Genomic DNA, 21,558 nt, shown 5'->3' on the forward strand with positions numbered 1-21,558 from the left:
GGTCACCAAATGAAATTAATAGGCAGCAGGTTTAAAACAAATAAAAGGAAGTTCTTCTTCATGCAGCGCACAGTCAACTTGTGGAACTCCTTACCTGAGGAGGTTGTGAAGGCTAGGACTATAACAGGGTTTAAAAGAGAACTGGATAAACTCATGGTGGCTAAGTCCATAAATGGCTATTAGCCAGGATTGGTAAGAATGGTGTCCCTAGCCTCTGTTCATCAGAGGATGGAGATGGATGGCAGGAGAGAGATCACTTGATCATTGCCTGTTAGGTTCACTCCCTCTGGGGCACCTGGCATTGGCCACTGTCGGTAGACAGATACTGGGCTAGATGGACCTTTGGTCTGACCCGGTACGGCCATTCTTATGTTCTTATGACAGAGCACTGCAATAAGCCCCATGTTGCTCCCACTAGAGACAAAGAAATAGAGGCTCCGCTGATGAGGGAGGGAATTGCTGGGGTGTGGGCTTGCTGCCCCTATCCTTATTTCTAGATTGGATGGCCTCCAGAAAAGGGGGGGGGAGGTTGTGACATTATTGACAAGAACTGTGACTGTATAGATCATTGTTGCAACCAGGGTCCTATTGTTGCACCAGGTCTTGTACAGAGGAAGTCAAGTGGGGTGTCTATGGAAAGGTTGTAGTTTGCTGGTTATGATTATGCTGTCTATATGTGTGTATCATTTTTGTATTTGAAGTTATGAATATTGGCTATGTACTTGTATCTCAATGTGTTTGATTCTAAGTAGCTTCAGTGAAGCATTTGGTCAGCTTCTTGAGAAAGGACTATTCTCAGTAAGTGCCCAATCAAGAAACGCTTAATGGACAATGGACTTTGGGAGATGCCAATCCACAGCTGAACTTTTCCTGGAAACATTCAAACTAATATGTAAACAATGGTGTCGGCCTGCAAAAAACGGAATAATTCATGGATATATGACTTGCCCAGGTGGCTACAAACTCCATCTTGTTGCTGCAATTTTGCACAGGAGAACAAAGGGGTTTCCACCCACAAGAGAGAGAATATAAAAGGCCCTGGAAACCCCTCCAGTCTTCAGCTGGCTCAAGAGATGGCCTCTCCACCCCCAAGATATGCCTGAAAGAAACTGGAAACTGGGGGTGTGAGTGATTGCTGGACCTAGACTAGGAAGAAGTCCAGTCTGTGAAAGAAGCTGAGGGTGAGATTTACCTATATTCAATTTCCTACTGTATTAGGCTTAGACTTGCGTGTTTTGTTTTATTTTGCTTGGTAACTTACTTTGTTCTGTCTGTTATTACTTGGAACCACTTAAATCCTGCTTTTTACACTTAATAAAATCACTTTTGCTTATTAATTGTCCCAGAGTAAGCAATTAAAACCTGGGGGAGCAAACAGCTGCGCATATCTCTCTATCAGTGTTAAAGAGGGCGGACAATTTATGAGTTTACCCTGTATAAGCTTTATACAGAGTAAAACAGATTTATTTGGGCTTTGGATCCCATTGGGAACTGGGTGTCTGGGTGCTGGAGACAGGACCACTTCTTAAGCTGTTTTTAATTAAGTCTTCAGCTGTGGGGCATGTGGTTCAAACCCTGGGTCTGTGTTGGAGCAGACTGGTATGTCTGGCTCAACAAGGCAGGATTCTGGAAGCCCAAACTGGCAAAGAAAACGGACTCAGAGGTAGTGTCAGCACATCAGGTGACAGTCCCAAGGAGGGTGGGGATCTCTGTGACCAAACCCATCACAGGGTCTCCTAAGGATCCATGTTAAATTGAAAGTTGTAGGTCCCAGGTGAGCCACAAAGGTCTTGATAGTTTTACAATGTGGATGTGCCTTCAAAGAATTTGAAAAAGCAGAACTGTGTAAGGGTCTGGCCTTTAATAGAAAAATTGGCAAGTTCTCTAGCTTCTGACTTCATTATTCAGTCTATAGCAGTCGTTCTTAAAGAAATGGCGATGGAGTCCTGGAGGTCACCAAAATGCTCCCAGGTGGCCTTCAGAGCAGTTTCTGGCACAGTGATAAAACCGCTGTTACTCTTCCAGCAGTGCTACTTCCTGCTAGCTGATGCCAGTTGAGGACTGTTTTTAGGTTTCAAAAATCCTGCACGGAGTCCTTGTTTGTCAAGTGTTTCCAGGGTGTAAATTCCACTGGGCCAAATATCTCCTCATGCATCTACTATTCTGCATAGGTAATGATACTACTAAAGTTTTTTTGTTTGTTTTTTTTAGTTTAAACTTTTGCAGATTTTGCTTTTCATTTTGTTTATTTGTTTAATCATTTCTCTGGATAAAGAGTAAAAATGAATAAATATAAGCAAATGCTCACTTTCTTGCGTGCTGAAGTTGAAATTAATGCTCCCTATTATTAATGGTTCCCGGCCAGCTCAATAATTACATTCAATAGCCTGCCGGTATGACTTGCTATCACTTTTCACTGTACTGGATTCAGATGCACACAAAAACCGATTGCCACATGGAAAAACAACTTGAAAGGAGGAAACTGTGATTATCTCGCTGATTTCAAAAAATGCTTTGTAAAAATCATTCCATTTATTCCTGTATTTTGATTTTTTTTTTTTGAGTCTTGTTCTAATTAATATGCCTTCCTATCCCATGAAGGACTTTTCAGTAGATTATCAAAAACTCTCCACAAGGGAAAACAAAGCTGGAAGTTTGCAATGTACCTGCACCTATTGCAGGGAAACCAGGAAATTAAATACTAGACCACAAGATATTTTTGCAAGGTTTATTGATTTAAGAGTTTTAACAATGTGTTTAACTGCTCTACATATTCAGCAACTGTTGTCATGAAGGCTTCTGCTGTTCTGCAGGAGATTTACTGACCCCACTTTTGAAGTTTATGCATTGCAGAGGGGTTTAACAGTTCCTTTTACATTTAAATTATGCTTATTAAAAACTTCAGAATTGCCATGAGAGTCATTTTGTGATGAAAACCCATATATATTTTTCCAAACAGATTTACAACCTGTATTAGACAGCATTCAGCCACAAAATCAAGTGAAATGTGCAGTCCCAACAAGCTTCTTCCATGCAAATAAAATTAAAAAATATATACTCCATGAAGATTGTCATAGAAACATGTGGGAAATATTAAAATATGTCAACCTGCTGAACAAGCATAATTTATATTTCTCTAAATTCTCACCCCACACATTGTTCATAAATCATTCCGTTCATGTGTGCACTATAAAGACTTAGGGCTAGAGTCACAAAGAAACTTAGGTGTTGCTTGCTTTCTTTAGTCCAATGCTGAAGCTGTTGCACTGTGGATAAATAGTGGAAGACTCAGACTATACGGTAGACAGGGCACTCACCTGAAAAGTTGTGGAGTCCTGTTCAAATCCCTTCTCTTCCTCAGGTGGAGAAAGGGACTTGAACCAGGGATCTCCCACCTTCTAAATGAGTACCCTAACCATTGTGCTAGACATTATGAGAGAAGGCCCCCTTCCCAATTCATCTACATGGTAGGGCTGCCAGGTGTCTGGTTTTCGACCTGAACTCCCAGTCAAAAAGAGACCCTGGCAGCTCCAGTCCTCACTGCTGACCAGGCTATTAAAGGTCCGATTGGCGGCACAGCAGGGCTAAGGCAGGCTCCCTGCCTGCCCTGGCTCCATGCGGCTCCCAGAAGCGGATGGTATGTCCAGTTCCTGGGGTGGCCACAGGGGCTCTGCACGCTGCCTCTGCTCTGAGCGCCGGCCCCGCAGCTCCCATTGGCTGGGAACAGCAGACAATGGGAGCTCTGGGGGAGGCATCTGTGAGCACGGGCAGCATGCAGAGCCCCCCTGGCTACCCATGCACCTAAGAGCTGGACATGCCAGCCACTTCCGGTAGCCACCTGAGGTAAGTGCCGGCCAAAGCCTGCATCCCTGCCCCAGCCTAGAGCCCCCTCCTGAACCCCAATCCCCTCATCCCCAGCCCCACCCCTGAGCCTTCACCCCCTCCTGCACCCCAGCTCCCTGCCCAAGGCCAGAGACCCTTCCCTAGGGTTGCCAACTTTCTAGTTGCACAAACCCACACACTCTTGCCCCACCCCTTCCCTGAGGCCATACCCCTGCTCTGCCCATTCTGCAAGACCCCGTCCCCCGCTCACTCCATCCCCCTCCCTCTGTCACTTGCTCTCCCCCCACCCTCACTCACTGTCAGCAGGCTGGGGTAGGGGATTGGGGCACGGGATGGGGTGAGGACTCCAGCGGGGGTAAGGGCTCTGGGGTGGAGCCCAAAATAAGGGGTTAAGGCTTTGGGAGGGGGCTCCAGACTGGGGCAGGGGACTGGAGTGCAGGAGGGAAGGAATGAGGGCTCCAGCTGAGGGTGTGGGATCTGGGGTGGGGCTTCCTGTAAGCCATAATGCATGGGTTTTTCTAAATTTCAGTTAACTGAAATTCTGGGTTAACTGAAGAATGGTTATCTATCTTCGGGTGAAACTCTGGCCCTGTTGAAGTTAATGAGAGTTTTGCCATTGCTTTCAATGGTGCCAGGATTTCACCCATTATGTTTTAACAAGACCTAATATCCTAGTGAATAGGAGCCCTGTTAAATTAGTTAAGTGGCTGAAAGGCCATTCTGTCACATGCTGGAGAGATCCTCAACAGAATCAGAAGATTGATCTTGAAAAAAATCCTGAACAATGAATTTTAGGCTTTGAAACAGAATTTAGGTTTTTCTAACAAGGCATATCCTAAAAGAAGTTTACCATAAAATTGTTATGCTTCTCAGCAGAGAGAACTGTAATTCTATTCATTGTATTCCTTTGAAGTTTAAAATATAAATGGCTTCTTCTGCATCTGAATTTTTTTAAAAAAACCAAACACATCTATTTTCAAAGTAACCACAGATATCCCTATGTGTCTCAGTATAGTCTTTTAATAGAAGAGCATAATTTCATGGCTTGCCTTTTTGTAAAGGATGATTTTTGCTTTGGCAGTGCACTCCTTTGCTGGTTTATTTACTGATTTTTAAATATATAAATACATTTTAAGAACAGTGTATGTTACAATGTCTAAGATAAGCATGTTTAATAAGGAGATTTTTGTGTGTTTCCTTTCCTACATATGCCAAAGGGACCATCATTTATCAACAATCCATATTGAAAGAAAATAATATGCAATGGATTTAATTATGTTGAAAGCATGTTGACCATGGTACTTTCCTACCCATTGAAAAAATATATACTAGGATAATATTGTATATCCATGAGCCAAACCACTGACCCATATTTACTTGTGTTCTAAGCTGCTTTAATGTGTTCAGAATTTGTGTCCATTTTCAACAGACTTAAATTACTGATCTTGCTTCAGAAAACAGCTAAGTACTGAAAAATCAATTTTCCATTTTACAGTGTACATTAAAAGAAAGTAAAATTGTAAGACGGTAAAGGCATCTAATCACTGGGGTCTTGCCCCTTGTTGCAAAGCAACCATACAGCTTGGAAATTGTCCAGTGCTAGAATTAATGAGTGAGTGTGATCCACAGAGAAAGCACTTTAACCAGAATTTGGCCAGCCCTGAGACTCTGCCTTTTTATTGCTTTTGGCATCTTGAAACATATTTCTAATGGATTACCTTCCCTTGAGATAGGCAGTGAAAGATAGGTCCACGGTCCTAAATCTGAAGGTTTTTCATTTCTTTTATGAGATTAAAATAGCATTTAATTCTGTTGTAACCAGAAGTCAATTGTGTTACAGTTCAACAGCATTCGGTTGTGTTCCCAAGATGTTATTCTTTTTTTGCACTAAGGGAAAATTACATTCACTGAGGACATGTTCCTGCATTGACAATGGTCTTGGAATCATTGTTGCCAGGGTTTTGGCTCACTTCCCTGGAATACTGGCGAGTGGCCCAAACTCTCTCTAAGAACCTGTTGAACACAATGCCCTAAACAGTCACTAAGGGAAATTAAATATAAGTAAAGAAATACGATTGCACTATTACACACTAACCAACAGGAAAATAAATAACAGAACCACAATGTTTCTGCAGAGTTGGGTCAACCACAAGGCATACAAATAGCCTTAGATTTGCCCAATCTTCGAACTAAACCCAAACCCATGTTTTGGTTTGAAACATTCACAGCTCACATGGGTTTCTCTATGAGAGGGACCAAAGAGGGAAGAACCTCTGCTAGGTTCCCCTCATACTTTCCTCCCAAATTGTTACACTGGGGAAACAGGGCTTCTCTCTCATCATGGAGCAGACCATTGAGCCAGCTCCCCAAAAACATAGATTCTGGGCCAAGGCCATCCACTCTGAGGCCCCAGGTGTCAGTGCCACATCTGTGGTGCCAGCAGCTCCTCCAGTTCCTAGTGCATCTCCACTGTAATCAGGGTCTCTCCGGGCTGAACCTTGCTCTGGGATCTCTTAAAAGGGAGATCCCCACCATTATTCTTATGAAAAGTCCTATGAAATGTAATAGAAAATGGTTTCCTTGGCATGGAAGGGATTGTCTGCATCACCTTGTGGTGGTAGACCTGCTGCTGCATGGGTCAATCTCTTGGAACCACAAGAGAACCACAATTCTGGTTGGGTCAGATTACAATGAAGGTTGAAGCCAGGAGAAGCTCAGCACCTCACAGTACTTGGCTCTGATTTGGGGAAACTATCCCATAGTTTGGTTAACCATTCTTTCATGAGACTTACTCAATGGGCCAGATCCTTGGCTGCCATAAATTGGAGTAGCTCCATTGGACCTATGCTGATATGCACAAGATTCCTTTCTAAAATAGTATTTACTGTATTTCTCTGAATAAACTGCTCCTACTGTTGTCATATTTGGGTTTGCTTTGGATGTTTTAAGTGTTTGCTATAAAGGACTCTAATATAATGATCATGAAACTGCATGAGATGGGAATTCATTGATTTAGTGTATATTAATTTAGAAACCATGCTCTGGGATAGAATATAGAGTAGCAAGCCAATAACTATAATAGTCCCCATGAAATAAAACAAACACAATCAGGGTTTAATACTTGGCTCTCTGTTGCTCTGCAGATAAGCAGTTTTATGTGCAGTAGTTCAGTAAATCTCTTTTCTTATCCCATTCTGTAGAGGATTCTATATCCTATGCTTAAATTGGTGGATATCTCGACTAAACTCCATTCAGAGCCACCAGATTAACATCTTTCAATTTGAACCAATAAAATGTCTTGGGAAATGGCTATAAAACGACAAGGAGCTTTTGGACTGATTGTCAATGATATCATACCCATGTACATAATGCCCAGCAAATTCTTGCTTCTGTCTATTACTTGAGCTAAGCACATTTTTAAAAATCAATTACTGAAACTAGTGTTGTAGATTGAAGTACGGTACTTCAGTTTTCAGTTAGTGACATTGGCCAGTTCTAAATGTCTGATTTTTGTCTGTCTTCCTCCTCCACAAGGAACATTAAATATTTATTCGATTATTATCATTTTATAGTATCCCAAATGGTTCTAAGCAGCATATAATCCCCCCACCACACACACACACATTTCCCTCATTGTCTCCCAGGTCTGGTCTCCTCCTCCCAGTCTCTTTGCCAAACAAGTCCCAAGGCAAAAATCATAATAATGACCATTAACATATTTTCCCAAAAAGTATAAAACATAATTTAGAGTGTTAAAGCAAAATAGAATAATTATTTAGTATTTGTCTTTTGATAGCACCTAGGAGCCCCATTGGGACCCCATTGTCCTAAGCATTGCACAAATATAGGGAAAAAAAGACCGTTTCTGCACCAAAGAGTTGCAATCTAAGGATAAGATAAAAGACAACAGGGGAGCACAATGAGAGAATATTGATCAGCATGATAGACAATGGTCTCAGCACACCAACTGCCTAAGAATTGTCAACGTTTTTGAAGGCACCATGGAAAAATATATGTTATAAATCTGCATCCCAGACTGTGTGCAATCAGGTCTGAAGGGAATAATCATATTTTCTATTGGGGAAAAAAAAATTTGAAGAAAAGTTTCAAACCAGCTCTTAAATACTGCCAGCATTCCTTCACTGAATGGCCAGCTTTCAAGCTACAGCCTGGGGAGTTGAATTGCCTGGTGCAGCTAGTTCTTGGTCAGGATACTGGGCTAGATGGACCTTTGGTCTGACCCAATATGGCTGTTCTTACGTGTACCCCTGGTTGAGAACCACTGCTCTACCGTCCATACCACAAGTTAACATGTCTTCCTTTAGGACATCCCACCACTTCTTGGGTTGGTCGCTCTGTCTTTTTCCTTCAGTTTTAATCTGTTGGATTTTCTTACTGACATAGGTGTCAGGGCTGCATTTGACAAACCATTTGAGCCTGCTCTCACTCCTTTTTTAAATTTATGGATGTTATTTTGAGCATGTCTCTAACATACCCATACTCAGCTCACATTTCTTCTTTGCTACCCAGCACTCAGCACCATACATCAAAACTGGATAAACCACCATTTTATAGATATTCCCTTTTAATCTTACTATATCATCCTATCACATACTACATGGTATGGGTTTACACTGTAAACTTTACAGGGTTGGAATACTTTATGATCCCTAATAATTAAATGTGGGGCTTTTATCTAAGTAAGCTTTTCCATGTGTGGGAAGCCCTAGCTTTTTCATGATCATAGCACAGAACAGCTGGGAAGGTGCATTGCAGCAGACAGCACTAGACTTTGATCCCTTTGCCAATGTTCTGTTTGTTTTACACTACCAGACTTCAAAGGTAAGTTGCAAAGACTTCCCTCTCTTCAAGTAAACAAGGAGCTTAGCTCTTTCCTTAAAGAAGCTGTACTACATTGCACAAAGGGTCCAGGATTTGTGGGAGAGGGTAATAAAAGTGGTTTACAGCCACGTTTCTTCCTTCCCCACCCAGATACCTGGAGTGCAGCTCCATCACCCCCACCCTGTATCTCTCAAAATGCATGTTGTGGCACTGCCGTGCCTGACTGTTGGAGTCATCTGACCATTATTGTTTGCTCTGGAGCAGACTCTCTGAGTAATAAGCAGCCTGAAGGAAACTTCTTGCAGAATTCTGCTAGTAAACACAACTCAGTCTTGCCTCCAAATTACACTTCATAGAGTGAAAATTTTAAATATTTAAAGAAGTTTTATAAAGAGCAGGATGTCTGGAAAAGCTGGGATTTGTCCCAGAAAGTATATTTTGAAAATAAAAAAGGAATCCTACAAAACATGGACATATAGCTAAGGAGGAGTACAAAAGAATAGCACAAGCATGTAGGAAAAAATCAGAAAGGTTAATGTACAAAATGAGTTACAGCTAGCAAAGCGCATCAAAAGTAACTAGAAAAAGTTCTTTAAATACACTAAGAGCAAGAGAAAGATGAGGAAAGTGTAGGTCCTCTGTGTAATGGGGAAGAGGAGCTGATAACTCTCAATGAGGCTCAGGCATTTCATGCGTATTTTGCTTCAGTCTTCAGTAAAAAGGTGAATGGTGACCAGATACTCAACACAATTAATATTAATACCAAGGGGAAAGGAACACAAGCCAACTAGGAAGAAAACAGATTAAAGAATATTTAGATAAATTAAATGTATCCAAGTTAGCAGTGCCTGATGAAATTCATCCTAGGGTACTTAAGGAACTAGCTGGAACAATATTGGAACCATTAGCAATTATCTTCGAGAACTCATGGAGGACAGGCGAGGTCCCAGAGGACTGAAGAATGGCAAACAAGGGACCTATCTTTAAAAAGGGGAACAAAGAGGACCCAGGGAATTATAGGGAATTATCTTTCCAGTCTAATTTCAATGTCTGGAAAGATACTGGAACAAATTATTAAAAACAATCAGTTTGTAATTACCTAGAGAAAAATAAGGTCATAAGTAGGGTCCTACCAGATTCATAGTCCATTTTGGTCAATTTCATAGTCATAGGATTTTAAAAATTATATATTTAATGATTTCAGCTGTTTAAATCTGAAATTTCACAGTGTTGTAATTGTAAGGGCCCTGACCCAAAAAGGAGTTGCGGATGGGGAGGTCGCAAGGTTATTGTAGGAGGTGTTGCGGTACTGCTACCCTTATTTCAGCACTGCTGCTGGCGGTGGCGCTGCCTTCAGAGCTGACCAGGTGGAGAGCAGCAGCTGCTGGCCAGGAGCCCAGCTCTGAAGGCAGCGCCACTGCCAGCAGCAGCCCAGAAGTAAGGATGGCCTGGTATGGTATTACCACCCTTACTTCTGCACTGCTGCCTGCAGAGCTGGGCCCTCAATCAGAAGCCGCCACTGTCTAGCTGCCCAGTTCTGAAGGCAGAAGTGCACAAGTAAGGGTGGCATGGTATGGTGTTGCCACCCTTACTTCTGCGCTGCTGCTTGTGGGGCGTTGCCTTCAGAGCTAGGTGCCCAGCCAACAGCCGCTGCTCTCCAGTCACCCAGCTCTGAAGGCAGCACTGAAGTAAGGATAGCAATGCCATGACCCCCTAAAATAACCTTGTGACCCCCCCTGCAGCCCCCTTTTGGGTCAGGACCCCCAATTTGAAAAACACTGGTCTCCTCCCATGAAGTCTGTATAGTATAGGGTAAAGGCACACAAAAGATCAGATTTCATGGGGGAGAAACCAGATTTTATGGTCCGTGACATGTTTTTCATGGCTGTGAATTTGGTAGGGCCCTAGTTATAAGGAATAGCCAGCATGGATATGTCAAGAAAAAATCATGCCAAACCAACCTCCTTTCCTTCCTTGATGAGTTACTGTCCTAGTGGATGGGAGGAAGCAGTAGACATGATATCTCTTGATTTTAGTTTAAGGCTGTTGACACAGTCCCACATGACATTCTAATAAACTAGGGAACTGGTCTAGATAAAATGACTATAAGGTGGTGGCACATCGGGTTGAAAGACTATTCTCAAAGAGTAATTGTCAATGGCTCACTGTCAAACTCAGAGGATGTATCTAGCGGGGTCTCACAGGCATCAGTCCTGGGTCCAATACTATTCAATATTTTCATTAATTATTTGAATAATGGAGTGGAAAGTATACTTATAAAATTTGTGGGGACACCAAGCTCAGAGGAGTTGCAAGCACTTTGGAGGACCAGATTAGAATTCAAAATGACCTTGACAACATTGGAGAATTGGTCTGAAATCAACAAAATGAAATTTAATAGAGAAAGTGAAAAGTACTTCACTTAAGAAGGAAAAATTAAACGGACAGCTACAAAATGGGGAATAATGGGCTAGGTGGTAGTACTGCTGAAAAGGATATGAGGGTTATACTGGATCACAAATGGAATATGAGTCAACAATGTGATGGTTATAAACAGAAGTGTTGTATGTCAGACCTAGGAGGTAATTGTCCCACACTACTCACCCAGGTGAGGCCTCAGCTGGAGCACTGTGTCCTATTCTGGGTACCACACTTTAGGAAAAATGTGGATAAATTGAAGAGAGTCCAGAAGAGAGCAACAAAAATGCTAGAAAGATTAGAAACCCTGACCTATGAGGCAACTTTTTAAAAAAAATGGGCATGTTTAGTCTTGAGAAAAGAAAACTGAGTAGGACCTCAGAACAATCTTCAAATATGTCATAAAGAGGATGGTGATCAATTCATCTCCAGATCCACAGAAGGTAGGACAATATGTAATGGGTTTAATCTGCAGCAAGGGAGATTTAGATTAGATTTTAGGGAAATATTTCTAACTTTAAGGGTAGTTAAGCTCCGGAATAGGCTTCCAGGAGAGCTTGTGGAATCCCCATTACTGGAGGTTTTTAAGAACAGGTTGGACAAACACCTGTCAGGGATGTTCTAGGTTTACTTGGTCCTGTCTCAGCGCAGGGGCCTGGACTTGATGACCTCTCAAGGTCCATTCCAGCCCTACATTTCTTTGAGTCTATAATTTTAAGTAGGAGGTAACTGTAGTACCAGTATAACTGTATGTATATTTTATGTGCCTAATTACTTACACAGCTGTGTGACTTCCTGTAAATATCAATTTGAATCACGTGTTTTTAACAGCCATTTTTGGGTATCTCATTTACAGATGTTCACTCTGTTTCAGTGTACAGAAGTAGTTTCTTTATTCCCAGTACCTTATTCAAAGGCTGAATGTAAAAAAAAATTCAAGTTAAGTTTATATTTTTAGAAATTGCACAAAAATAAATTAAGATTTCATTTTAAAACAATACATATTCATGCTTTTAAGAACGCACTTTCAGAGATCCAAGCAAGCCCAGCATCACATGGTGTAACTGCCTCTTAAAATGAATAAGTAACTGAGATTTAAGGATGTGTAAATGACAAAATACTTAGTGACTGATGCTGCCTGGCAATAGTCTGGCCTGGGGAAGTCCACACTGGGGGACTCAAGTGCAGGTGAACACTTAAACAGTCCAAGTCCTAATGAGCTCTGTGATTAAGGCTACCAATATTCTTTAAATAACAAAGGGCTATGAATATAGTTTGGATTTCCCAGAACACACTTGTGCTGGCGATGGAACTTGCTTCCCAAGTCTTTGCCACTCTAGTCAGATCACTGGCAAAAAATAAGTGTGCCTATGGGGTTACAGGAACCAACACATGTGCCTGAATAGGCATCTAGCTGAGGCAGTAGGCAGTGAAGATTCACCAGTTATTAACATTATTAACAGTGTGGACAAAGCATATTTTTAGTCAACCATGCCCCTAACCAGTGAAGAGTTAAGGTGAGGATGGGGGACTAAGTAGAAATCGCTCTCACAGATTTCTCCTTTGTTTCATTCAATTGTCACATATATCTTGGAGGTGGGTTCTGCTGTGTTGATAACTGAACTTTAAGGATGACTAAATAGCGTAGATGTCCAATTTCATTCTATAGGGACATAGCCAGCAAGCACTAATCATATGCTTAACTTTGTGCCACTTGAAGAGTTTCACTGAGTGCAGTGGGACTATTCATAGTGCAGAACATCAAACCTGGGAGTAAGTCTTTGCAGGATCAGAGCCTTCATTTGTACAAGAAGGGGTACATGTATGGAGTAACCTGTATCTAGTTTACTGAAAGTTAAGTTCTTCATGAAATACCAGACATGGGTTAAAATGCCCAAAAGAACAAAGTAATCATGATATCGTTTAGTTGTCATGGTAAAATGACAGCATGTATATAACGCAGTCTAACATTAAGGAATATTTGAATTAAGCTATGAAGCCAAGTAACGCTAATGCTTGCACTCCCCGGGGCCTCTGCCTGCAAGCTGAGGAGAGTCTCCCCATGTAGAACAGCTCACACAGCCCTCTTGTTCTTTAGAGTGTCTCCCTGCACTCAACAGATTCACTGTCACAAACTGCCCTTTATATCGGCAGACCTGGGTCTGAATCACATGCTCCCATCATGGAACCCCTGGACTTGTTCCTTTTGCCTAGGGAGGTGAGCTGAGCCTGCATGGGTGTGGCTGAGCCCCAATCCCTTTAAAGAGCCAGATCACCCTGTGACAGAAGCTTTTTATTGCCATGTAACTATCTCTTGAATGAACGTACTGTGCTTATCATGACGGGAGAAAGTTTCTTCTAACACTAAACCCTCAGTCTTTGAAGTGTTAGCTTATGTAAGGGTTTCAAAGGAGCAGCTACATCAATATCGTGCATCTGAGGAATTAGAGCTTGTGGCTGGTCTTATTGAATCAATGGCAAAATTCCTGTTAAATTCAATGGTAGCAGATCAGGCCTTTAGCTTGTGCTCTTTTGAATTTACCAAGCAGTAGCCAAAACTGAGGCAAAGTGGGGTAGTGGGTTGGGGGTTCCTCAGGGAGGGGAGACCCAGATTGGTGGGGTAGCACCAGGGGGCAGCACCCCAGTTAAAAGAGCACCGGGGTCCAGGGAGGGACACAGGGCCAGAGGAGAGGCGGATCACCGGCCTGCAGAGGGCCCTCCGGAGCTGGAATGAGCTAATTCCCAGAAGTCACCAGCAGGAGGCGCCGCAGGGGTGAGTCCACTCGTCTACAGAGCTTTATTGCCCCTCTTTAAATTCTCCCTTTTCCTAGTACATTAATTGTTTCCTTCTATTCAAATAGATCCTGTCTGAACATCTTTTTCTTGGCAGAGCTTCCCCTCAGAAAAGCTTTGGCAGATTCCCAGAAACAGATAGGATTATCTGCATGCATGGCATTGGTTTCTAAGGCTAACTGCCACTGCGAGGTTAAATAATGTTTACAGTGAATATCACTGAACAAAGAAGGATTAAGACTCCTAAAATCATGCTCTGTTCTTGGTGGGAAAAGTCAAGATCCAATTTAATTCAGGCATGATCCAAATGATAATACTTTTAATGTCAGCCTCTACATTGCCTCTATGGACAGCCGTGTGAAAGAGGGAGTGGAAATATTTAGAAGAACAAGATCAGAGCTCTCTAGTGCCCTTCAGAATTAGAACAGACCAGGTTAATAGTTCTTTCCAGAACCGGTGTTTGTATACATGGCTGTGTGTGAGAAGTGACTCTGCTGCTCTCCCAGCAATTCATCATTCCATCAGGAAAACACAGCTAATCATACTTCTACTTGTAACGGTCAGTGTGGGAAAGTCCTAGATTGTATCCCATTAAAAATAAAAACAGAACTATATAAAGCTGTTTTGACAGACTCCACCCCTGAATCAGGAGAGCTGGCATTCTGGAAACCTCTTGATGATTTGCTGCTTGGCTGTGCTCCTCACCAGCCTTTCGTGGTGCTTTCATCCTTGTCCTCTACCAGGCAGTGCTACACGACACCTCTGATGTTCCCTTTGCATGTGAAGCAAAGTGAATCCCATAGACTGATGTAGGCAATATTCTTTTCCAAAATGAAAGACAAATTTCTTGAGAATCATCCCATCGAGATTTTGCTGCTTGAAGCTACATCCCTCTTCAAAGCTCACTGCAGGAACTAGACAAGGGGTTGAGATCTAAAACTGTAAATATATTTGCATAATTTTCTAAGAACTCCTGATCCCTGCTGTAAATTGTAACAATGGACAGCTTTCACTGTTGCGTCCACACAGTTGTAAGCCCTGCTTGGGGGGTTGTCAAAAATAGCAGCACTTCATTCTGCACATAGTCTCCATTTTGCTTTTGATGTCTAAGGGTATGTCTTCACTACCCGCCGTATCGGCGGGTAGCAATCGATTTCTCGGGGATCGATATATCGCGTCTCATCTAGACGCGATATATCGATCCCCGAACGCACTCATGTCGACTCCATAACTCCACCAACGCGAACGGCGGTAGCGGAGTCGACATGGGGAGCCGCAGACATCGATCCCGCGCCATGAGGACGGTAAGTAATTCGATATAAGATACTTCGACTTCAGCTACGTTATTCACGTAGCTGAAGTTGCGTATCTTATATCGATTTTCCCCCGTAGTGTAGACCTGCCCTAAAGTAGCAGCATTTCATTCTGCACATTCTCTCCTTTCAGGGTCCCAAGAACCTCCTTTCCTTCTTCCTTCTACTCCTGCCCAATTTTGGTTTTTTGTTCTGGTTGGTAAGATACAGCTACAAAGAGCAAACCTTGTTCTTGTATAAATTCCTGATTCCCTGTCATGTGACCTTCCTGGTCCGCCTGAAAGCCCCTGTCAGATGATCTGTTACTGCCCATCTGAAGTCCATACTTGAAAAAATTGGTTTATTTCAGTTTGGCCACAGTCGTCTCTTTGGCATACCCCTTGTATTGCCAGGGCAAAGTCATTCATTGTTAACAACCATTGATTGTGCTGCATTGTTCACCCTCTGCCAACACGTCTTGGAATTGCAGTCCAAGACTGAGACAAAAAGACAACAGGAAAGGCACAGTATGGTCTCACAACCAAAACGGTGCTCACTAAACAAAATGGAATTTGTACTTTGATATAGATACGTACAGATGTATTCTAAATGGTCACAGTTTAGTTTTGGAAAAGGACAGATCTCCCAACATTAGTGGGGTGGAGAAATAAAGTATGGGAAATCCTTCTAATGGAAAAAATGACAGACAGGCTCAGTAGATTAGGTTACCATTTTGTGGTATTTGAACAAAATAAACACATAAGATAATGCAAGAGGTTGATCAAACAAACAAAATTGGATCTTTTAAAGAAAACAAGTATAGATTATGAATAAGATCTGTTAATATTTGTATGGAAAGCTATTGTAAATATAGTTAAAATAACATTTGGAAAAGTTAGTTTCTAGCCCTTGTGATGGCAGAGAATAGTTTAAAAACAAGACCCCAGTGTTACCTAAAGGCTCAGATACCAGAAGACAAATAAAATGAATCCCAAGTGTATGAATTGTTTGTTAAAATCTCATGATTGTTAAACCACCACTATGATATTTTGAGGTGTGACTCATGATTTCTGGACTCTTGGGATTTGCAATAGTGTAAAGATTTCTAGATTAACATAATTATAATCACCCTCTGACTGGATCATATATTATTACACTCAGCAACGTTTTCAGCAATTGTTATAGAATATTGTAGTCAGGGGTGGCTCTAGGATTTCCGCCGCCCCAAGCACGGCGGCACGCCGCGGGGGGCGCTCTAGCAGTCGCCGGTCCCGCGGCTCCGGTGGACCTCCCGCAGACGTGCCTATGGAGGGTCCGCGGGCCCCGCGGCTCCGGTGGACCTCCCGCAGGCACGCCTGCGGATGCTCCACCAGAGCCGCGGGACCAGCGGACCTTCCGCAGGCATGCCTGCGGTAGGTCCGCCGGAGCCGCCTGCCACCCTTCCGCTGGGACGCCGCCACAAGCGCGCGCTTGGCGCGCTGGGGTCTGGAGCCGGCCCTGATTGTAGTCTTTTTTAAATAAAAGGTGGGTGATAGGATAGTGAATGGTTCACAATTTCAAGTGGCCACATCCTGAAGGTGTATGGATGGAAATGTCTGAGGGAAATAGCCAGTCACAGCACAGGTATTTATGGTAGCTAATCAGAGTACCGGGGTGTAAGGATGGAAAACACCCTTCAGTATCATAATACGAAGGTGCTTTATCCTAACTTGGACTTCAGAGTTTATTTTATGTCGAATACAATTAACCAAGGAATGTTAAACAGCAAACAGACAAGAAGGGTATCTGGATTTTCCCCATCAAGGAATGGCCCAGCCTTATTCTGAGACTCCTACGTCAAGCAATATACTCCTGTGAGTAAGAACTACTCAATTTGCATAAGGACTGCAAAATTGGGCCTTAAGTAAAGTATTAGTGAAGTGCCTATGCCAGTCAATACTTACATTCAGAAGTACTACTCCCAATGAGAGAGGGTAGTGATCCTGGGTCAATAAGAGATGGTTAAGGACACAACAGGGAAAAGTCCCTTCTTGCATGCCATGTCATGGGCTTTGTGTGGGGAAATACTCCAGGTTTTGGGGGTTGGATTCCACTCCCACAATACAGCACAGACAGCACCATAGAGACTCTGTATTTAGGGATTTCCTAGCAACTGAGCCACATACGTGCCTGAGTTTGATATTTCCTCCACACGTGCATCTACTTCAAGTTACATCTGTAAAACCTCTCATTTGCATGTAGAAGTTGGATTTGTGCACTGATTGGCTGTACAAATGGATATCACTACAGATACTGCAGATGCAAATCTGCAAGCATGTTTTTAGCAACCCATTGTAAATTTATTCCAAAGTGTGTGGTTATTTCATAATAATTAGGACTTCTATTTTCCGCCCACAAGAGGGCTCTACAACTTCATTCTTGAGAGCAGAGGTTCTTAGATATTTTCTGTTGCATTTGTGAAGAATTGTAATTTCACCTTCCCAGTAACAAACTATGCATATTTTCACATATAGAGTACAGACCAAATCCTGCTTTCCTTATAGATGTTTGTGGTTCCATTGACTTGAATGGGAGTATTCTCCGGAGGAAGGAGAGCAGAATTTGGCTCTGACCCAGAGCAACAGAATAGACTTCAGAGAAAGAGAAAATAGTAGTCAATAGGAACTCTTTTCAGAATGAATGGGTATTGCCATGCAGAGAGCTGTACTCTACATTACCAAAGGTAACAAAAGTCCAACTTGGCCTGTTATGTAAAATTGTATATGAAAGTTTGCAAAACTTGGAGACAAAGAGACTGGTGCAAACTGTATTTTTTTTTATGCTAAAAGAACTGCAATAAAGGGTTTTCAAGGCTCCTAGTAAAGTCACTGGTTGGCATGGCAATAAGTGAAAACATTCTAGGAATGGGAGGAAATGTTTATAATTAAACTCACAGAAATGTGTTCTGATGGGGTGATTTTAGTGGGAGGAGGTTGCCACTCCTGCTGGGGCATTGTTTATCTGGGGTTGCTAAATGGGAGTAGCAAGACAGGGGACTGGAACCAACAAGCTTTTATCTTGATGTCTGCTGCCACCATCACCATCTCCTTGGACTCCAGGATATAGTCGGACACCATTTTCCTGATCCTGAAAGTCATCCTGATCAGACTGGGACAGTGATAGGGAACCAAATGGCATCACCATTTCCACCAGCTTTGGCTAAATTCTGAACACCTGGAATGTGAACCTAGGATTCCTGCTGTCCAACTTCCCTAATGTGTCATTTTCCTTCCCCACCTTATATTTCCTTTTTCCCCATTTCCTTCTTTTTGCCTTCTCTAAAGTCTGGCTTAGCTGGCCACACAACGCCACACTGTCCAGACCCTGTCACCAGAAAGGCCAGCTAAAAGTAATGTCTTAAACAGCCTGACGCTGGGACGAGTTTGCCAGCTCAGTGTGATGCATCAGATCAGACCATGCGCTGGGCCTCTGCGACTCCAGCAGCAGGGCTTCAAGTGAAAGACAGTATCAGAGAGAGCAACTGCATTTTCTCTCCTTGTTATTATTTTCTCTCCCCTTGTGTGTGCTTGTCTTATTTTATCTTAAAGGGAAGAGGATTGAACTTCAAAAATAAAAGCTCCAGACCATCTAAACTAACCTTTTCTCCTTTTCCAAAGAGGACTGGTAATATTATCTTTAATGCCATCGTAAAGAGTGTTTCAACTGGTGGGGAGAGGGGGAGTTCCTCTGTAAAGAGACTGTACTACTAAAAGGAAATTGTTAAAATGAAAGCCTTATTTACTGCTTTAAGTTTCAAATGCATTCACTGCATCTTCTTTTTTTGTGTCTTTAATAAAAGGTTTAAAAGATTTTTAATAGCGGCTATTACAATTGGAGTCACCAGCAATAACACAAACCTCTGAACCATACTTAACTAATATAACAGTAAATAAGGGTTTTATTAACAATACATTCCTCGTAGAGCATGAGACATCCCCCTGCCCCACATCAACACAATAGCCTTAATTCATGTATAAAAGTGCCATTGTTGTTAATAAGAGTTCTGTGAAAAGTGAGGGGAGAATTGTAACATGCCGTTTAAAACTGCTTCCCACAAGTCCAACCCCTCTTTCGTGTGATGGGATGGTGGAAACAGGGAGAATAAGGGATTACTTTCAAGGGCAAAATATGGTTGGTGAGCTGTTCTCTCCAGGCTGCTATGGTAGCAGTGAAGACTTATAGGCATCAATTCCGGAACATCCTGGCTGACGAGGCTCTGGTTGGGCAGACAAGGCTTCTTATCCTGTCAGTTGGGCAACTGATCTAACAGGTGGTCAATCCAAATACAAACCTGCAGTGCAGTCAGCAAGCCCTTCATTTGTCTCAGCTTTATCCTGCCACTGGAAATTGTCTTGTTGGTCAAGAGAGTATGCAAGTTGTTGCGCAATTGCTTGTCCACTTTAAACGAATTCCCATGCAGGCTTTGACCATCCAATATGTCCCACAGCCATGAGGGATCTGCAAAAGTGACAGGCAATGGACATTTCTGGGAGTCATAATCATGAATCTACACATGGCGGCTGAAGACTGGTTGTTCTGCATTGACTTGGGGTGACACAGTAGTTTGGCAGCTGATCAACGCGGCTGCTCTATTCAGGGACGGCACAGCCAACTTCAACCTGAGGAGAGGGCTAGAAAAGGTTCCCTAAAACTTGCTCGTCCCAAACAGCCCTGACCAGCTTTTCACAGCTGGAGGGTGTCTCATCACGCAGTCAAAACTTAAACAAGCCTCAAAAGATTTCCTTTTGTCTCCGTGTTGTGACATGGAATGTTTGTATGTTGCACCTAGATTGTCCAAACCAAACTGACCATTCCTGCTAGGCAGACCATTCAGGTTGCTCAGGAGCTTGAAAGACACTGCATCAACATTGAGGCACTGTGCGAGATGTGATTTGCTGAAGAGAGTCAACTGACAGAGGGGAGTGTTAGGTACACTTTCTTCTAGAGGCCTGTAAAATGACCCATGTGGCACATGACTCTGCAATGTGTAGAGACTATTGGTTTGCTCAGCCCTTGCGGAGGGGTCTGAGCCCGAGACAGACTGCTGCTGTAGAGAGGCGCACTGGCTCCCCGCTGCGCCTGAGAAGGATGAGCCCCTTACCAGACCCTTACACGGGCCAACAGCAGGACTTATGAGACGTGTGCATAATTCAGATATTATATGGAGCTGATTGCTGGACTGACCACCACCTTGTTCAATCAAAGCTTTCTCTTTTCATTTGGATAAAAACCAGTTAGTAAGTGTCTAAATGTTGCCCAGTTGAAAAATCTGTCAACCACTGAACAATTCTCAATATACAGTATGATAAACTTGGGACAGACAGCTGCGGGGAAGGGGATATGTGTGTGTGGTGGGGGGTAGAAAACAGTCCCAGAAGGTTAAAAGGCCCTCCTCCCTATCAACTGAGGAGGGGTAACTACAGGTCAATCAGGTTCAGCTGAGAAGGGGTTACCAGAGACTCAATTAAGATCAGCTGAGAGGGAGTTACCTGAGGTCAGTTAGGATCAGCTGATTCTAACTAAGGGCTGCCTGAGACCGTTTAAAACCCTCCCCTGTTAGGAAAAGAGGGAGAGAGAGAGAAGGAGTCATGCTGCCAGTAGGTTAGGAGCAGCGAGACAGTGAGACTCACCAGCAGGGTGGGTTGCATTCCCTCCCATAAGGGAGAAAAACAAGCCCATAAGACTGGTGGAGAGAAGGAACAGACTTCCCCTGTGCAACCAAGAGGGACTGTTTTACCCAAGCCTATCTCACCAAGGCTAAATGCAGCGGTGGCTGGTGAGACCAAGAAGGTGCCTTGCCACAACAGCTAACTACCATTTTGGAAACTCTTCCAACAATCAATGACAATGTATTTGCCGAATGGGTATTCCTGCATGAATACTGTTGTGGACTTCATTGGATATACGAAACACTGTCATGCAGATTGGTTCAATGATAATGATCCTGAACTGAAATATCTAATCTTCTTGATGTCAAGCTCATGAAGTGCTCTTAGCTGACCAGTCTCTCAGTTGACGGTCAGACACAGAGTAGCTTGCAGCATGCTCCAGCACAAACTCCACCAAATGCAACATATGTGCTTTGACCACAGAGTAGATGAATTCAAGCTCATTGCTGAAAAATATGACTCCAAAGGCTTTTCTGATGTGGTTAAAGCTGTGTATGACCCTATCTGGTCTGCCTTGAAACTGCTAATGAGTGCTGATAGGGAATTTCTCATCACGGATCACGCTGCCATCCACCAATGGTGGCATGAACACTTTAGTGAATTACTTAATCTTTTATCTAGTGTCTGATGAATCACTGGATAATGTCCACAAACTGCCTACA

The sequence above is a fragment of the Mauremys mutica genome, chromosome 2 (assembly GCF_020497125.1).
Source record: "Mauremys mutica isolate MM-2020 ecotype Southern chromosome 2, ASM2049712v1, whole genome shotgun sequence".
Taxonomy (NCBI): Eukaryota; Metazoa; Chordata; order Testudines; family Geoemydidae; genus Mauremys; species Mauremys mutica.